Genomic DNA, 20,469 nt, shown 5'->3' with positions numbered 1-20,469 from the left:
GAGTTTGACCCCTCAACTCGTAAATTTAGCCTTTACTACCCCTCCCACGGGGGGAAGGGGGGATGATGGAAGTTAATTGACTTGACTATTCTAATTTTTTTGTCAAATACTGTCAGTATACCAAATTTCAGGTCAATTGGATGAGCCCTTTCTGAGAAAATAGTTTTTTACACACACACACACACACACACACACACACACACACACTAACGCACGCCTCTACACATGTGTGTTCATGAGGTAAAATTACCTCACGAAAATGAGTTTGAGCCCTACCAAATTTCAGCCCTTTTTGAATTTTTTTTCCCACACACACTAAGAATTTAGTAGGTCAGTGTATCACTCTGCCCAGCAGGTGGCGCTGCAACTTGGTTTTTTTTCCACACACACACAGACAGACAGACTCCACTAAGCATTTATATATTAGATATTTATAATATAATATAAGTTTGAGGTTGAAAAGTTAGCATATAGTTTTGTTAGAATTTTGTTTGTTTTGTCATATTTTTTAGCATTCAAAAGCAACATTATAAACAAAGACATATGTTGAAATATTCCCTTTAATGGCACATTCTGAGATTTAGTTTGCAAATGTATTTGGGACCTGTCACGAATGTCCACGCTGTCCCAGATACAGCAATCTGAACAGCTGGCCATGACTAGCGCTCACCTTAGTCACTTAGCAATGAATACACCTTTTCTGCCACCACAAAGGATTTATTATGGTGTCCATACATTCAACAAAACCACTTATTAATGTTTCACACTTAAATCACATACACATGTAGCATCAGCCTTCCTGGGCTTCGTAAGCTCACCAAGAATCACAGAGAACATGTAAGATTAAATTTATTTAATCTGAAAAATGTATCCAAGGCTTAATTACAAAAAAAGTTAATAACAAGACATACAATAAATTTTCACAAATATGTTGCAGGAAATGAAATAGGAAACAAAACCAGAGTACTACTTGCAAGTTAAGACTTGGTGTGTGAGGGAACACAATTGAGAAACATGAGACATTTCAGTCTTGTTAGACCAACTCTTGAAAATGCGCGCATTATTGTCTGAGGTAAAAGATTTTAAACCTTTTTCCATTTAGCTTCCATCTCCCACCTTTGGAGTTTAGATGTCAATAAGGACAGATTGATCTCCCAAATGTCACAGGGCATTCAAAGTGAGCTAGGGATCTTCGGAGCTCTGGAATGTTCTCAGGACCTGATTTTCCACCCTTGCTCGTTCTGCATGGCTAGATGGTTTACAACTTTGGTCCATCAAACTCCTCAGATACTATCTCTCCCTGGTCTGGCTATTTTCAATAGATTAATGACACTTGCATAAGTTCAAACTCATGACATCTAACAAAGCACACGTTGAAATTACTTTACAAGGTTACATAAAATATTCACATTGTCATACATGAATTCAAACAGCAAATAACAATCAGTCATTAGATATACTACATAATCATCACACCTCCCCCAAAACCTAGGGCATGGAGAACTGTGACCTGTTACTGTCTCTCCTGCCCATTCACCACTTCTGCCCCTTGGTGCAAAAGGCCACCTGTGTTTCCATTTTCTGTGCCCATCCGGTGCTGAATAGTGATGTTATACTGCTGCAAAATTAAGCTCCATCTTAAAAACTTATCATTATCCCCAGAAACTCTATTTAGGCAGCTTAGAGGATTATGGTTTGTGATATTGGTGTGATCCTGTCCATACAAGTAGGGCTGTAGCTTTTGCAGTGTCCATATGATGGCTAGGCACTCTCGTTCAATGGTAGCATATGCCACTTCCCGGAGGAGTAGATTTCTACTTAGGAAAATGATAGGGTGCTCCTTCCCCAGTGCTGTCACCTGACTAAAGATAGCTCCTAGTCCATAGTTAGACGCGTCGGTCTGTACTATAAATCTCAGTTTGAAGTCTGGATCATGTAGCACAAGGGACTGGGTGAGAGCAGATATTAGAGCTGTAAATGCATTCTCACAATCCTCTGTCCAATTAAACACCTGTGGTAGTTTCTTTTAGTTAAGTCTGTCAGAGGTTTGGTTAGGGTGCTATAATGGCACACAAACTTTCTATAATACCCAGCTGTACCTAAGAAAGACATGACCTGTTTTTTTTCGTAGTAGGGGTTGGCCATGCCGTCATAGCCTCTACCTTGCCTGGCTCTGAGCGGAGGGTACCATCCCCTACACGGTGCTCCAAGTACTGCACTTCACGCATGCCAAGCTAGCACTTCTCTGGTTTGATAGTTAGGCCTGTCTCAGATATTCTGCCTAACACACTATTCGGATGGATCAGGTGCTCCTCCCATATCTGGCTGAACACACTCATCTTCATGTCCACCCAGGCACTCTAGCAGGTAATTGACCAGGCGCTGGAAGGATGCAGGTGCATTTGTCAGTCCAAAGGGCATAACCAAATACTCAAACTGCCCAAATGGGTTGATAAATGCGAAGCGCTCATGTGCCTCGGGTGAAAATGGGATCTGCCAGTACCCTCAACTGAGATCCATGATGGTGATGTAGTGTGAGTTCTGAAATGATGGGTAGGGGAATGAGAGGGGCCCTCCCCACAGCACCAGACTTCCCAATCACCTGTTACACATGGCATGAGCGACAGTACTTGGCTATGCCTATAGGTTTTAGGTACAACAATTTGCCTGCTAGCAATTACATCTTGATGCATACAATTCTATCTACCTTATTTTCAAGACAGGGCTGACTGACCCTCCCCCTCACTGTTGATAGACTGGGATCAGTGTTTTGTTCTGTTTTGAAAGTGTCACTTCCGAGCTTGTTAGTATTACACATAGCATGAGGTCGTTCATTCAAATCACTGCCTGAAGCTTCTACAGTGAGGGTGGAGGGGGATTAGCTTCTAGTGAACTATCCTCCATACTTTCAGGGGTTAATGCACAGCTTCTCTGTGCTGCTCTCCGGGTCACTACTGCTAAGGCATTTTATACATTTTCACACTTTGGGTCACCTTCAGAACTGGGCACTTGTAAATTGATCTGACTACATAAAACAATAGCAGACATGGTATCACATTCAAACACAATTTCACACATTTTGCCCTGATCAAATTCACAACCTAGGGGATTTAACGTGTTAGTCTCTCCAACAAGAGCATTATCATCTAACACATTGACACATAAGCCCTCCCTCTGCATCACAGGTACCTGCAAATCTGCATGAATATTTTCAGCAGCACATGAAATTTCATTACATATATTTGCACTTATTTTATGCTGGTCAGCAGAGTTCACCTGGAAAAGGTTAAGGTTTGTTTGCACCAGTGCATCAGAAATGACATCACTTTCATTTATATAAGGAGCATGCATCCTTCCCAAATCAGTCCCCAACAGTGCTGCGGCAGGCAGATTATCTAGTACTACAACGTCTTATATTCCACTGCCAGATCCCCAATCTAGATACACCCCGGCTAAGGGTACTGCAGAATGTGGGGCCCCCACTCCTCGCACAGCAATAGTCTTCCCGGGAATAATGTTCTCTGGGCTCACTAGAGCTGGATGTACAAGAGTCAGGTCTGCGCCAGAGTCTAACAACCCAAGTGCGACTTGGTGTCCTGCCTTAACTGCTTGCAGATTGTCTCTGGGGCATTCTTGGGGACCTCCTGCATACAGAACGGCCGGCACTGTATTTCTGGCCCGGCCCCCACTTCATCAAATGTAAAACACCTGCGGTTGCCAAAACAGGTTATCCCCCCGCCTCCCCAAAAGGTGCAGCAACATCTGGTTTGGTTGACGGGGATCTCAGGGGTGATCCTCCATGTTGCCTCTCCACGTAGTTTGCCCTGGCGCTCCCCAACTCTTCTTCATAACAGGAGCCCTGGTAACTGTGTACTTGTCAGCCAGGCTAGCAGCTGCTTGCACTGTTTTAGGGTCACGATCCACAACCCATTCCCTCACCTCAACTGGGCATATTGTGAGGAACTGCTCCTGGAGAAAAGGATCCTTTAGCTTATCATAGTCCAGTACCTGCAATCCCTCAATTGAATGATGCATTATGAATGATAATTGCACTATCAATCTGGCATAAGGATCAGAGGGACTGCGCCTTGAGTCTCGGAATTTCCGCCGGTAAGCCTCAGGAGTTATGTTGAAACGAAGTAGCAAAGCTTTCTTAATTGCGACAAAATCGCTGTCAAGTTCCTGGGGAAGGTCTGCAAAAGCTTCCAAAGCTTTCCCTCTCAGTCCAGGGTTAAATAGCTGACCCACTCACTGAGGTCCAGCTCAAACTGTCAACAAGTCCTTTCAAATACCCTCAGGAACGCATAAAGGTCACCGTCCTTTTCCAACACGGGAAATTTGTAGTGCCTGGGATTTTTCTACCCAGACCACGGTCCGCCGACTGGCTGCTGAACCTGTCGAGTTCCAGCTGTTGTTCACGTTCGGTGCAACGCTCTGCAGCGGCAGCCTCCCTATCTGCAGCAGCGCGCCATTTGGAAGCCTCCCTGTCTGTATGGTGTTCAGCGGCCTCCAGGTCTGCTCGGCGTTCTGCAACCTCTTGGAGTTTCTGGATCAGCCACAGTGATGTTGCTGAGTCTGCATCCTTCATCTGTTTGAAAGCAGTGTGAAGGTAACTGTCCAGGTGTAACAAACTTACCATACCTCGCTCCCCTGTCGCTCCATCAGTCCCGGAAGCCGCACTTTCGGGTTCGGCGGTCACATGACCACAAACTCGGGCGGGGAATTTGAAATGCGCTTGCTATAAAAAACTAACTATGACACTCGGTGAGTGTCAGAGCAACTTACCTGGTTCCTGACTCCTGTTCCTTTGGATAATCCTTGTGCTTGCTCCCTGTAAAGTCTCCCGATGTACCAGTCTCTGCTAGTCTTACCTTCCTGGATCCCCTGCTCTTGTGTACCAACCCGGCTTATTCACCATTCTGTTTGCCTGTGACCCTGACCGGGATTGTTGACATTCCTCTCTCTACTCCGTTACTCTGCTATTCCTGTGTACCGACCCGGCTTGCTGACCATTCTGATTGCCTGTGACCCTGACCCGGATTGTCTGACGCTTCTTTGCATCCATTTGTACTTCCGCCGCCAGTCTGTGTACCGAACCCGGATTCCTTCACGCTACATCTACCCACTGCTCCATCCGCTATACTACTTCTTGAGGCAAGCCTGAGGGCCGCAACCTGCATCTCCCGGCAGCTAAATCCATCCCGCCTTGTGGCGGTTCTTGGTGAAAACCGGGGAGTTCGTTAGACTTGACGCCTCAGGTAAGCCAGTGCTAATCAAGATTAGTACTGAATCCAGCTAATCCGTTACACCAGGGCATACTCCTCATTTGATTGAACAGAGGTATTTGTGGTAATGTCCAGTGCTGACTGCCAGAGCTGGATTAAGGCTTTGGGGGGCCCGGGGCACTTAAGACAGGGGGGCCCCTAAAATCTAAAATTAAGAGCATAGTGTCTTAATTGGGTATGAGGCTGTAAGCATTGACACATGATGCATTACGACACCTATAGCCCGCTAGTACGACATTTACAGCTCTCCCACAGGGCTCGCCTAGCTTGTCTGCACAAGAAAAGTCATTACTTCCACAAACTAAAATACTTCACATTAAAACAATCATCAAAACCCCCACATTAAAATGTGCATTGACACCACACATTAAAAATACAACTATACCGCACACTAAAACTAGCAATGATACAGTACACTAAAATTAACAAAAAAAATAAACATTAATAGCATAACACCAATTTTGACGTGTATATATATATATATATATATATATATATATATATATATAGATAGATAGATAGTACTACAATTTTATTCAATATTTATTTAAAATTGCTAATGGGTGTGTTGATGCACCTGCATTGTTGCGTACACCATTGAACGGTTGCCAAAAATTAGGATTGTCCCACTAGAATCACAACATTTCACATACTTTGCTGCTCTCTCCTACCTGTTCTTCTCACTTTCACCACCTGTGCTGCAGGTTTCTTTAGTTGTGGCTTGTCTGGATCCTGAAATGTTGGAGGACCTATTTGGAAAAAAATGGGTACATTTACAAAATTACAGCCAGCCCCGGTGTTTAATCTGTACCACCCACGATTAATAATTAGGCCTTCCTCCAGCCCCAACATTAAAATAATAGTATTCATATTTAATAAATAAACCTATTTCCCTCCCTACAAACAGGTCCAGTAATAAATGAATAGTATTTGCATTTCAGAAATATATGTATTTCCCGAACCTGTCACTGCCATTAAATAATTCATAGGCACATTTAATAGAGACCTGATTCTCCCCAAACTCACCCCCAAACCACCCCATCTTAAATTAATAGTCCCCACTATTGTGCCTCTCTCCCGCACTTTTTCCTCAATCTGTGCCTCTCCCCCCTTTTTTCTCATGCTGTGCCTCCCCCCCTTTTTTCTCATGCTGTGCCTCCCCCCCTTTTTTCTCATGCTGTGCCTCTCCCCCCTTATTCCTTACTGTGCCTCTCTCCCCTTATTCCTTACTGCGCCTCTCTCCTCCTCTTATTCCTTACTGCGCCTCTCTCCTCCCCTTATTCCTTACTGCGCCTCTCTCCTCCCCTTATTCCTTACTGCGCCTCTCTCCCCTTATTCCTTACTCTGCCTTTCTCATCTCCTTTTTTCTCATAGTTTGCCTTTCTGCTTAATTCCCTTTTTTCACTTACCTTTCTATTAGCTTTTCTTTTCTTCTCCTCTCTTCTGTCTTCTGTCTTCTTGCTTCCTTTCTGCGCTGCTCCTCACTGAATGACAGGCGTGACTTGATGACGTCATGCCTGTTATTCAGCATTAACAGAGCAGAGAGGAAGGAGGAGGGACGCCTGCACGGCCTCGATCAGGAGAGTAAATCTCTATTTTATTTTTTTTTGGTCCCCCCCCACCAACGAAGAGGAACAGCCCAGAATCCGCCCGCAAAACCCCCATCCCCCCCCCCTGCCGCAAAAATAACAAAAAAAATTATGGGCAGAGCTGTCAGACAGCAACTGACAGCAGGAGCAGGTTAGGTCATATGGGCGACGGGGGGGGGGGGGGAGCCGCGGAGAGAGGGCGGCCCGGAGCGGTTGCTGTCAGTTAGAAACTGACAGCAGGAAAGTTCATGCAGCGGCGGGGGGCCCTTGGAGAGAGGGGGGCCCGGGGCATGTGCCCCCTGTGCCCCCCCCTTAATCCGGCTATGCTGACTGCTCTCCTGAAGCAGAGAGGTTTTCACCACTGTCTCCTCCGGCTCTTTGTTTCCGATCAGCCTCCACAAGCACTTAAATCAGTTGGTCTCGGTTCCTGACAGCAATTCCTCTTTCGACACACAAAGCAAAAAACTCATCCTTTTTCATCTGCCTATAGTCAGGGGCCATCCTGTACCTCACACTTCCATTAATTAAAAAATAGAAAGAAAACAAAAAGGGTGAGAACAGAAACTAATTGCGCAGTCATTTAAAATTTTGTAAGCCTTGAGCGTAATCTCCAGTCAATTAAGATGCTGACTCTCTCTAGAATCACACACCACTAATTCACTTTAGTTCTTATAATAAAAAGAAAATATTATCAATCCCACCGCTGCCGACCAGTTTTTCACGAACGCCCAGCCTGTCCCAGATACAGCAATCTGAACAGTAAGTCGTGACTGGCGTCAACTAGTCACTTAGCAATGAATACACCTTTTCTGCCACCACAATGGATTTATTATGGTATATTAATTTGTCACACTTAAATCACATACCCATTTAGCATGAGCATCCCTGGGCTTCGTAAGTTGACCAAGAATCATGAAGAACACAATAGATTAAATTTATTTAATCTAAAAATATTTCCAAGGCTTAATTACAAAAAAATAATAAGACATACAATAAATTTGCACAAATAAGTTACAGAAAATAAAATGGGAAATAAAACCAAAGTACTGCTTACTAGTTAAGACTTGGTGTGTGATGAAACACAATTAATAAAAGTAAAACATTTCAGTCTTGTTAGACCCCTCATGAAAATGCACGCTTTATTGTCTGAGGCAGAAGATTTTAAACTTTTTTTTCCAAATAGCTTCCACCCCCCACCTTTGGAGTTTAGCTGTCAATAAGAACACATTGATCTCCCAAATGTCACAGGGCTTTCAAAGTGAGCTAGGGATGTCTGGAGCTCTGGAATGATCACAGGACCTGATTTCCCACCTTTACTCGTTCTTCATGGCTAGATGGTTTACAACTTTGGGGCTTCGAACTCCTCAGATCCTATCTCTCCCTGGTCTGGCTATTTTCAAAAGATTAATGACACTTGCATAAGTTCAAACTCATGTCATCTAGCAAAGCACACGTTGAGATTACATTACAAGGTTACATAAAATATAATATTGTCGTACATGAATTCAGCAGAAAATAACAATCAGTCATTAGATATACTACATAATCGTCACAGGACCCATAAGCAAATGGGAAATTTGTTTAAATGACAAATCTATTTTTATTCAAATGACCAGACTGATAAAAATTTGTTGCGTAAAATAATATAGATTCATTTCAAAATACAGTGTAGCTATAATTAAGCAACCGTAAAATATGACTTAAGCACTTCAGGTTGTTTTTGTGATAAAAATAAGCATCACCCAGTCACCCTGTCTGCTGGCTTGGAAACACATCATTAACATTAATGCAATTAATATTTTCAAGACAACTTGCGTGTTTGTTATTCTAATTAGCAGTTTATGGGTTTTCAGGGAATTCTAGGGTACTTACACTCATGTCTCTTTTTTAATTAATATTTTATTAATGAGTTGTTCGTAGAGCAGGAAAAAAAATTTAAAATGCAAATGCAAACAACGAAAAGCTTTATTTTCTAGAAAAGTAAAACAGTATCACTAATGAACAAAACATAATCTGCTTTTATTTTGTGTTGTTAGTTAAATCAGAAATCATATACAGTATCTCATTACAGTATCTCTGAGATTATCTTGAATTTATGTGGAGAGCTAGGTCAAAGCACTATTGTGGTGGTATGCAATTATTGACAGTGAGCAATACTACATATTTTTTGTGGTCACTTGATGCCCACCACAAAACATACTGCTTTTGCAGCAGGGACTCAATGTCCTCCCAGAGCATTGGTCATATCTATAGTTTAGTGAATCAATCTGTCTGAAGAAAAAAAAAGTCATACAAATTTCTTGAACTTGGTTCCACTGAATAATGAAACTAACTGCTAAATTATACCAATTATTGTAAAGCAAAATAAATGCATCCAATAAAAATGCATTAACTTGACCTTAATCTTGTAAAGATTTCCGCTCCTTCAGTATACAAAATGCAAAAAGAATTGTTCACAGAGCGCTTTAATATAATCTCTGCAGTCCTGCCTTACCAATAGGATTACCACCAATCCAAAATAGCAAATAAATACAAAAAGGAGGTTTGGCAGATGGCGCTAGATTAAATCAAACAGAGTAATATATCACAATATTATACAACCTCCATGAAGCAAGCCTAACCTAAGGTGTAATCTTCTCTCCTCCTTTATCTGCACCACTCCAAGGACAGAACAGTAGCCCCACATAAAAAAAGAAGATATCACATATGGCGAAGTGCATCTATTATAAAGGAACTCATCACCTCGTGGAGAGTAACCCCGTCACAACATATACAACATATGCCCTTCTGCTTCACGGTAGGTTTCTTTCCTCCCTGTGCTCGCCTTAGGACACCTGCGTTACGGTTTGACAGGTGTACTGCCCCAGTCAAACTCCCTGTGACAAAGTGATGAATCTCCTCGGTCCCCAATAGTAAAATGCATACATCCAATAAGATTGGAATCCACTTTATAGTATGATCTTTATTTTTCCTCTTCTTTCCTCCAAACAAGATTCACTCAGGAATACAAATAAAGAAACAAAAGATACCAAGTCTCATCTAGGCTTATCCTTATATAAAATATTGTACAATTTATTAAAAATCACATAAATTGCTTAAAAACATAATACATCCCTTGCATTTCTTCTGTATACAGTTAAGATTACTCAGTTTACGCAGAGTTTGTATTGAAATATATAACAAATATATGGCAGTGATTAAATGTATTACAATTTAAAAGTATAAACAGTGTTTTTTAGCAACTTAGATTTGTGTGCCCTGTAGATGTTATTTGCACTAACATAAATATTACAGTATGCATGATTACACATTAATAGAATATGCTTTACCTTAATACTACCAGAAATTGCCTATTGTACAAACACCAGTTCTGTACTCAAATAATTATCTATGTAGGTGTGGTACATATTATAGCAATATACAGTACTTTATACAGAAGATGAAGAACCAGTATGTATTGATAGCATGCAAAAGCACAAAAAGTTAACCAATACATAAAAAAAATCTCTTTTTCAGTTCAGACACAATTGCTGCAGGTCCAGTTCTTGTAGCAATTTTTTTCTAACTAAACCAGAAGTTGGACTGTCTTAGGAATGCTTACTGCTAGTGCGATAAAAATTGTCAAGCCACATATTCATCATCATTGTAACCATAATCATCATCATGAACATTAGCTTCTAGTCTTTTAAATAAAGTTTAAATGTTTACATATTATTTTGCAATTACTAATAAAACTAAAGAGTTTAACTATAAAGTTCTCTGACATACTCTTATCACTGACTATTCTAACCTCTGGCTAGCTATTGGATTACTCTTTATGGACCCCTGCTCTGGGTACTTGTTCACTACTGATGATCTAGAATTTCTGGTGCCATCCTGCACTTGCAGACCTCTTAGCAATGTTTATCTCCAGTTCTTACTCATTCAGAACTGGTTATCTTGCCCTTGAACCAATTATCTAGATTCTCCTATACTCCCATGCAAGACTGACAAATTAGATAAGTTTAATACACCCAGTTGAGGCCCGGGGGCATTCATGTAGTGGCGAGAACATTGTGCTTCAAGAGAACAACATCTGCTGTAGGTGAAGACCTGGGGCTATATTTACTAACAGGTGTGTTGGTAAAGCCACCGATTTTCGGCGAGTTTGTCGGCGGTTTAGCAATCGCCAAATTTACTAACGGTAAAACCGCTGTCCAAACGGCCAGAAATGACTTTTTCCAAAACCACCACTTTAGAAATCGCCATGACGATTTGAACACTGTTGAACATACAAACAGCCGGATTTACTATTGAGGGGTTTGTCAAACCGCCAGAAAAGCGCCATTCCAAACGACCAAAATAAAAGAGCTGCTTGTGAGTGGCGAGATTGCTGTTTGAGCTGTTTTGCCATTTAGAACATAAGAGAAAGCACCATTTCATGTCCAATGATTGCTCCATTAGGATTGTATATGGGAAATGGGCAAAGTGTAATGTAATTTCAGAGTAGTTTTAAATATTTTTTTTCCCCTTTTTGATTGCATCTTATTTGATGAAACCAACATATTTTTACATAAATTGTTTTTGTTTACAAAAGTCAACAATATTAATGGTGCTTAAAAATAATCAAGATGCACAATGTGTCATTACATAGTTAGTGAACCCATAACTTAATGTTAATGCAATCCAAATGTGACAAAAACAAAAGGTGTTTTTGGCTGAAGAAATCCCAGTCAATCACAGTCTATTGGCCAGCAGTTAATCATGATGCCTATAAAAAGGTGCCATCAATTTTTTTCAGGTGTGGGTTTGTTGGATAATGGCTTTTGCAGGGAATGTGGTGCATTCTTGCCAGTGTATGTTTACTGCTTTTTATCTGATGGAGGCAGAAAGGCGGGAGGAGGAGGATGGACAGCAGTTGGCATCTGTTCCGCGGAGCCCGCGCAGAGCACGCACTCCATGTGCATTTACAGTGCGTCTGAATCTGGATTCTTTGGCTGATGTGAATGTAATACAAATGTCTCGGCTCAATCGTACTAACCTGATGAGACTTTATGAGCAAGTGAAGGATGATTTGGAGCCTACAACCAAGCGTTCTAATGCAGTGTCAGGACTACACAAACTACTGTGTGCAGTTCACTTTTTGGCAACAGGTTCTTTTCAATCTGTGTCCTCCAGAGTGATTGGCATAACACAGCCTACATTTTCAAGACATTTTGGACAGGTCCTAGGTGCCCTTAAAAGAGTGTGCCCTAGATATATCTGCTTCCCAGCCAGGAGTCACAGTGGCATGAGCTAAAGGTAGCTTTCTATAGGCTCTCGGGAATCCCAAATGTAATGGGAGCAATAGATTGCAATCATATTGGCCTGAGACCCCCTCACCACAGGCAAGAGGTTTTCAGTAATCGCCATCATTACCACTCCCTTAATGTGCAGGTTGTGTGTGATGCTAACATGCTTATAATGAGTGTTGTGAAGGCTATCCTGGTTCATGTCATGACGCCTTTATCCTGAGACAGTCTACCCTTTATGCCAAATTTGAAAGTGGTGAAATGCCGGAGGGATGGCTTTTGGGTATGTACTTACCATGTTTTATATATTCCTTATCTTTGTTCAATTTGCCTCACATGTGCTAACTGCTGTGCAACATGCTCAATTAAAATGGTAACTAACAGTTTTGTTTTATTACAGGAGATTCAGGCAATGGGTGTCGCTCCTGGCTGATGACTCCTCTGCTGCATCCTCAGACTCCTGCACAGCACAAATATAATGAGGCACACATAGCCACTAGAGGTGTGCAAGAGCGTACCTTTGGACTCTTGAAAACCAGGTTCAGGTGCCTTGATAAATCTAGTGGGGTGCTTATGTATGCACCTGAAAAGGTGTCTGATATTGTGCTGGCTTGCTGTCAGCTACATAATCTGGCGTTACATCAACTTTGCCCACCGATTATTGAAGTAGACGGTGAACAAGTAGGGATCCGTGTCCCATCTGGTGATGTGCAGAGCACAGAGGGGGGGGGGGGGGGCAGATTAGAGACCGTCTCATTGCAAACTACATTACATGTAAGTGCATACTAGTAAAAACATTTATTGCTATAAAATGTGTTTGATGTGATAGCAATGTTTGTTTTTTTTAATTTTATTAGAGTTTGGAACCTTGAAACAGAGGATAGTGTGTACTCCTCATGTGGTAAATTTGAAAGTAACTGGAAAGTTACAGTCAAATGTCAATGTGTAAGTGGAATTAGTGCATTGTTTTTTGTAAGCAGTATACTCTTGTTTAATTGGCAGAAAAGAAAGACTGTTAGCATTGAAATGTAACCGCATTTATTGCAATATTAAGCATAAACTGAAAATGAACATTGCATACACATTCATAAAAATATATAAACGGCTTTTTACTTACGTGTACCTGTGCAGTAACAGGCTGGAGAAAGTGCAAAAACATATAATCAAGACTCAAAATGGAACAGGTGTACTATAGAAAATATTTTTTTTTAACAATTTTAAACATAAACCACAAGCATTAGGCTACCTACACCTTTTGGCAGGTACATCTGCACCACTGGAGACACTCTCTCCTCTCCCTCGGCCACCCCTGGTGCGAGCACCTCTCCTTGGAGGTGTACTCTGGACTGATCTATTAGGGGTGCTAGCGGTACTGGTTGTGGCCGATGAGATTGGTACTGGGAAACGGGACATTATTTCATGGTGAATTTGCCCTGCCATCCTATTTACATTAGCATTCACCTCCCTTACAGTTGTGTGTAATGCCTCCACAGCATCAGTCATTGGACCATCGTTACATTAGATTGCTCTATAGCTGTAGCAATACGATTTAACGCAGAAGGTATCTGACTATTACTGCCGTGTGCACGCCTCAAATACCCCACAATATGCGACATATGCCTTGTTTGTGTGTCCATAAACTGGGATTGCAGTAGTTGGAATTTGGCAATTGATTGGGCCATTTCTCTCCCTGTGTCCAATGTAGGAGGTGCAGTTTGCTGCTCTTTGGTGTGTTCTGCAGGCTCAGGTGATTGCTCCTGGATCTTAGACACAGGGGCATCAACAACTTGGAGGGTGATTACTATTTCATCCTCTGTGTGCGGTGACATTTCCAGGGATTCCCGCTGAGCTTGTTGATATGAAGAATTATCTGTGGTTGAAAAATCATGCTAAGTATATAGGATATAATATGTTTGTTTATTGCATTCTGGTCACTGGATAGAAAAGAATAATCTTTTTCAACTACAGATTGTTTAACAATGTTTGCATTCCTGATTACTTGTCCTATGCAACCTGTTTAAGGGTGCAATTTTTTTTTTTAAAAAAACATTCTTATTTGGACTATGTTTGGGTGAGGGGGATAGAAAAGCAAATTATTTGGATACACAAATATGATGGTGCTGGCAGCAAAATGCTGCTAGACAGTGCTTTTGGGTAAGCTATTACTATTTTAGTTCTCCCTCTGTGTCGTACATGATTTTTTCATTATTTATTTTTCATTATTATTTTGTTTCCATATAAAAATCAAGATATATAACATGTACACCAACATTTGCACATAAAAACATCTAACACCATTGTTTCTCCCCCAAACAGACTACACGCACCTGCTTGTTCTTCAGGGGCAGAATCCCTCACAGAAGGTGGAGGAGTAGACCTTGGACTCGGAGTGGAGTCTCTCACAGGCAAATCTGGATGTATTCAAAAAAGCATACAATGTATTTGGAGCGACAATCATTTAAAATATATACAGTATATTTGAAAAATGTGTTTGGAAAAAACAAATACATTTTTTAAAAAAGTCACGTGTACTTGCAAAACTGTAAGAGTAAAAATTGCAAAAAAAACTCACCAGCTAGTTGGCTAAACGAAGGTGCATCTGTATCCTGCACATTGACCCCCTCTACAATTTCCCGGGGCAGTATCTGCCGCAGCTCCTCCTCATAGGTGGTGTATTCCGCACGAAGTGGGGGTCCACCACCTGTTCGTCTTGCAGCCTTCCTTTCATCAGCCAATTTCTCCTTAAGTCTCCTCTTTATATCTGAAAATCTTTTGTGGCAGTGAGCCACTGACCGCTTTAATGGCCCCACCGTGTTCACGGCCTCACATATTTGGTCCCATAATTGATGATGCCGCCTGAGTGCAGTACGGACTGCCAGGTTCCCTAATATTATATCGTAGCAGGAACAATATTGTGCACCAGCACACAATTCTTGCATTCATCCCTGACTTGGTCTTCCTGCCATGTCCTGTCTCCTCTAACCCTTCCTCACCTTCCTCTGTCCCCTCCATCTCTACTTCCCTCTCCTCAGCCTCTGCCCCCCTCCTATCTCTGCCCATAATCACAAGTAATACACAAAAACAAGTAACACTGAACTACTGACAAACACAAAGGACAAACTAGACAAACTACTGAAACACTCACAACACACTCACACACAAGTAACAGAGACAAAGGACTAGACAAATACAATAAATACAAGACAGAAATTAAATCAGAAAAAAAAAGGCACAAGACTGTAAAAGAACACAGGACTACTCACACTCCAATCAGAAATCGCTGCACAAGACTCCTCTAAACCAACTCTCAACAACCCAAAATCCTCCTATCTCCTAACTCTTTTCTCCACAAAACCCTATCAAAGAAGAAGTGGCAGGCCAGTGCTTTATATAGGGCTTGTGATGTCAAATCTCCTGACATTGAAAGTAGCCAATAGTAAAACGCCATGATACAGGTGCTTTTTTCAAAAACCTGCCATCACACGAAATTAAAGAGGACAACCATGTAAGAGGACAACCAGTGGCACACACAAGGGGCTTTCTGAGTCTCTAGAAACCCCCCCTGCGCTAACTAAGTGGCCACTGTCCTATACAGCAGCCGCGGCGCTGTCAAAGAAGCATCCGCGGCGGTGCTGTATTGTATACAGCACCGCCGCAGACTATTCTTAGACAGCGCCGCGGCTGCTGTATAGGACATTGCTGGCGAAACGGAACTGCTGTGCGGGCGCATGCGCAGCAGCTCTCTCTGTTTTTTTTTTTTTGGGGTCTGCGGCGAGAAACCCCCCCCCCCCGACAATCCTCTGTGCGCCTCTGACAACCATGTAAACTAAGAACCTCTTTAATGAAGAGATCCGCCAGAGTAGGCCGTATAATGCCTGGAGGATGGTAGCTCAGTAATAAACTTCATAGAAAGTTCGGCCCATGGTGTGTCAGGAACCATTAAAGGAATGAGAGGGCCGTAAAGTCCCGAGAAAAATTATGTTGAGCACAAATGAAACATGTGCAAGCAAAATTCTTAACATCATTGCGTAAGGACAGCCACAAATAGTTGTGAAAGAGTAGCTCCCAAATCTTCCTGATTCCTGCATGACCCGCAAAGCAGGATGTGTAAGCCCAACGAAGAAATGTATGTCGTAATTGTGGATGAAGGAAAGTCTTCCCCAAAGTGTAACTGGACTCCATGAGAGGTGTGGAGACTAAGACATATTTGGGATCCAGAATCAGCTTGATCTCTTCGGAAGATTCATCATCAGCAGAATCAAAAGATATGGAGAGAGCATCAGATTTTTATTTTTAAGTCCGGAGCAGAAAGTTAGATTAATGTCAAAACATGAGAAAAACAACAACCAACTTGATTGGCGTGGGGTTTAAGCACCAAGCAGAATGTAAGTACAGAAGGTTCTTGTGATCTGTATAAATATTCAAGGAACTCATGCACCCTCTAGAACATGTTGCCACTCAAAAAAAGACAGTTTTATCGCTAACAACTCTGTAGTAGATACATGGGTACACCTAGTTGTGTGGAGCAGTGCAAAACCAAGAATTGATTTTGGAGAGCAGAGAGGGTACAATTTAATACATCTCTACTCCACAAAATGATTTGGTTTTTGCACTGGTTTTTGACTGCCAGTGCTATAGACTTATCCTATACTTTTAATTCTATGCATTTTATATTTTCTAGTTGTACTTCAGAGCTTCAGAGAAGAGTATTTCTAAGCACACATTGCCAATGTAAATAGAGCGTCAGACACACAAATGTACCATATGTATTAAACCAATCTGTACTTTCATGGTAAAATAGAGAATATGAAAGGGGAGAACCTATATTGGAAGGAGGATGGACTTTGATATAATGCTTTTTCAAAGTGTGCCTTTTGAGATGTTTCAGCCACTGCACATACCTTGGCACACTTCTAGTTTGTGCGATGGTAGTCATAAGACAGATACTAAAAAGCCACCAGCTAACATTGCAACTTATAGGAAATTACAAAAGTTGTAAAAACTGATACACCAAAAACACGATACCCAAATTACCTCTATGTCAGAAATTACTGACACTGAAAATGGTGACTGTCACACTGCTGGCATTAATCATCATCATCATCATTAATGGGGCAATGCAAGCGGGTCAGACACTATACAGTCGCAGGATCCACCGGCTTTATAATGTAAAAATCAGATGAATGAAAAAAATAAATAAAGCATGGGGTCCTCCCCTATAAACATAATTAACCCTAGTGCTGCCAGCCTACTGCAAGGTGCAGGAAAATTGGGAAAATAAATGCATGGGATCCTCCTGATATCACCACAACCAGCACTACGCAAACCAGTACGGGTGGGTGACACTATAGCAGGGGGACACGCGGCAGGGGTCCTCCTGCCATATTGACAAAGACAACTGATCAGCGCAAAAATCACTTTTGACTAAGGATCTGTCTGATAACTAACTGAGATGGATCCTTGGCCATTTTTGCATGCAAACTGAGAAGGATCTCCCTATTAGACCTCTCTGCGCTTAGGGAGGTGGAACAGGGAAGGTAGTGGGTGAGCCTAGCAATTGTAAAGGTGTGTTCATGCTCTTTGCATGATATGCTGAGTTGAAGGCAGCTGCAGATAGATCTCTAGGAGACATCTTTTGCGGCTGCTTTCTACTGGTGTAACAGACCTTGCTGTAATAGCAAAGAAAACTAAAATATTTATTTCCCTTTATTTTCCACCCCTTTGAGTGTATGACTGTCTCCTTTTGCCCTTTCATTACATCTGTGCACCAGGTGCACACTTAGTGGTATTTTTCAGTTGCCCGACCCCCTTGCACTCAAATTAAAATATTCTGAAATTGGCAATTGCGCGGTATCTGAAGCTGTCTGCAGCCAGGGAGAGTTCAGTGAGAAATAAAGGGGCACATGCATCATCATCATCATCATCATTTATTTATATAGCGCCACTAATTCCGCAGCGCTGTACAGAGAACTCATTCACATCAGTCCCTGCCCCATTGGAGCTTACAGTCTAAATTCCCTACTATAGACACACACAGAGACAGACAGACAGAGAGGGAGAGACTAGGGTCAATTTTTTTGATTGCAGCCAATTACCCTACCAGTATGTTTTTTTTTTTTGGAGTGTGGGAGGAAACCGGAGCACCCGGAGGAAACCCACGCAAACACAGGGAGAACATACAAACTCCACACAGATAAGGCCATGGTCGGGAATCGAACTCATGACCCCAGTGCTGTGAGGCAGAAGTGCTAACCACTAGGCCACTGTGCTGCCCCATGCATGATTTCAATGCCGTCGCGTGGCACAGCCTGAGCGTAACACAGCAGAGATGGCACTCCTTATAACCCCACAGCACGGACGACAGGGTTTCTGCTGAGAGGTAAGCGGCTGTTATTAAGCTGTAAACCATATTAGAGACACTGGGGATTATTTATCAATAGGGTCCCCTAGTTCAGCGATAAGTAGGAGTGTTAGAGTTGTAAACTATGCTAATTATATAGGGCTTTAAGTTACAATAATGTTGAAGAAACAAATTAAAGCTAAAAAAACAGATAACATTTATTAAAATAAATAAATAAAGCTATATATATATATATACCTCCACAATACTTGTTAAATAGGCTTCGCTATGCAAATATTTGGAATCCCACCTCTTGAAATCCTGCGTTTGCCCCTAGTTATGTATGGTATGATGGCTTTATTGGCCGTTACAACATGACAGGCCATTCATGTTTGATATAGGAGTTTGCAGATGTTTGTATATTGCAGAACAGTTAAACTGGTTTCACTAGAACTCCTACTGACATTGCATCGCAGATGGGTTAGCTTGCCATGTAAGTAAATGTTAGGAAAGATAATGATGGAAATCACACATAAATTTTACATGCATTTCTGTTTCATCTAAACTCTTTGAATCTGTGATATTCACAACTTGAATTGTACTGTGTGAATGTTGTTTAATCTGATAAGCTAGAACACAGTGGGGAGCATTTACAAACAAGGGCTTAGTGCAAATTCTTTTATATGATGATTATGACATAAACGCCTATTTATATGCTACATGCATGGATTTGCATGACAGAAGGTATCTTTTGCAGGTGTTTTTTGACTCTGGTAGATAAAGACAGCTGGATAGAATTGTGTATGCTTTATAAATAGAAAGATATTTACAATTCGGCATCTGATTATGTGACATTATCTGTAAAAAAAATATTTTTTTTTGCCGGGAATAAGAAATTAAGATTAGCTGCAAAGGGAGAAGATTTAAATACCTTATATTTCTAGGAAATGCAGAGAATTTTAGATGCATTAAAGGACCTGTTTTTAACACTCAGAGGTGTCGTTACTTCCGTTTTTATCACTAGTTTAAAATACTTTTCTGTCCTGTATGTGCATACTGGAAATCATTATTTTGTAATACTGCATATAAAGTAATGCATTTGAAATATTAAAATAAAAAAAAAATTTGAAACTTGAAAAAAAAGCAGCCCAAAGTATTTTTCTTTACTTACTTTTATAATAGCGTTGAAGAAGAAGTGCATAGGGGAAAGTTAAATGAATGAGAGGAGGATCATAAATTAATTCAAACTGTACATATTTCAGACACTGTACAAATTGTGTTTTTTCCTGTGAAGGGCTTAGTAGTTCTGAGTAAAAAGTATAACAATTAAGTGTTTATATTGTTTGTTCATAAAACATTTTGCTTTATCTTGTTTTTGCATGCATTGTCTGCATTAGTGCATCTGATATTTTCATTTTTATATTAAATAAGGCTGCTTACCCCAGTATAGTGCTCTTAACACATGGCAATATTTCCATACCACCTGACCCATGGTGGATTGCGGCAGTATTGAGATTGTGTCATACATTGAACGCAGGTTGTTAATTACAGAAGACATAAATAACACTGGAAGTCACATGACAAATTCAATATATCATAAAATTATGAACTAAGTATGTAGTTGTAGTGCGCAATTTGAACTTGTACTATTATTTTCACATGAGTATGTGAGAATAAAGGTTAATACGCACTTCGCAAAAGAGTAAGGAGATGTCTCAATGAAAAATTACCTTTTCATTGGAGAAGACAGAGATTGCTAGTCAGCACATAACTATTTTGAACAGGCTTTTTATAGCACAATGACACAGGCTTTCATATTTCAGGCTCCTGCTACAGAAATATTGTAATAATCCCAGAGCAATATTTCTCAAAGTGTTACATTACCTTAAAACAATGGGGTAGGGGGCTGTGGTAAGCACTTCTGAACTGTAATCTTGGTGTACAACCTTCACATAGACTCAACTGCGTTCCATTCACTTACATTT

The sequence above is a fragment of the Mixophyes fleayi genome, chromosome 9 (genome assembly GCF_038048845.1).
Source record: "Mixophyes fleayi isolate aMixFle1 chromosome 9, aMixFle1.hap1, whole genome shotgun sequence".
Classification (NCBI taxonomy): Eukaryota; Metazoa; Chordata; class Amphibia; order Anura; family Limnodynastidae; genus Mixophyes; species Mixophyes fleayi.
This window is presented reverse-complemented; position numbering follows the sequence as displayed.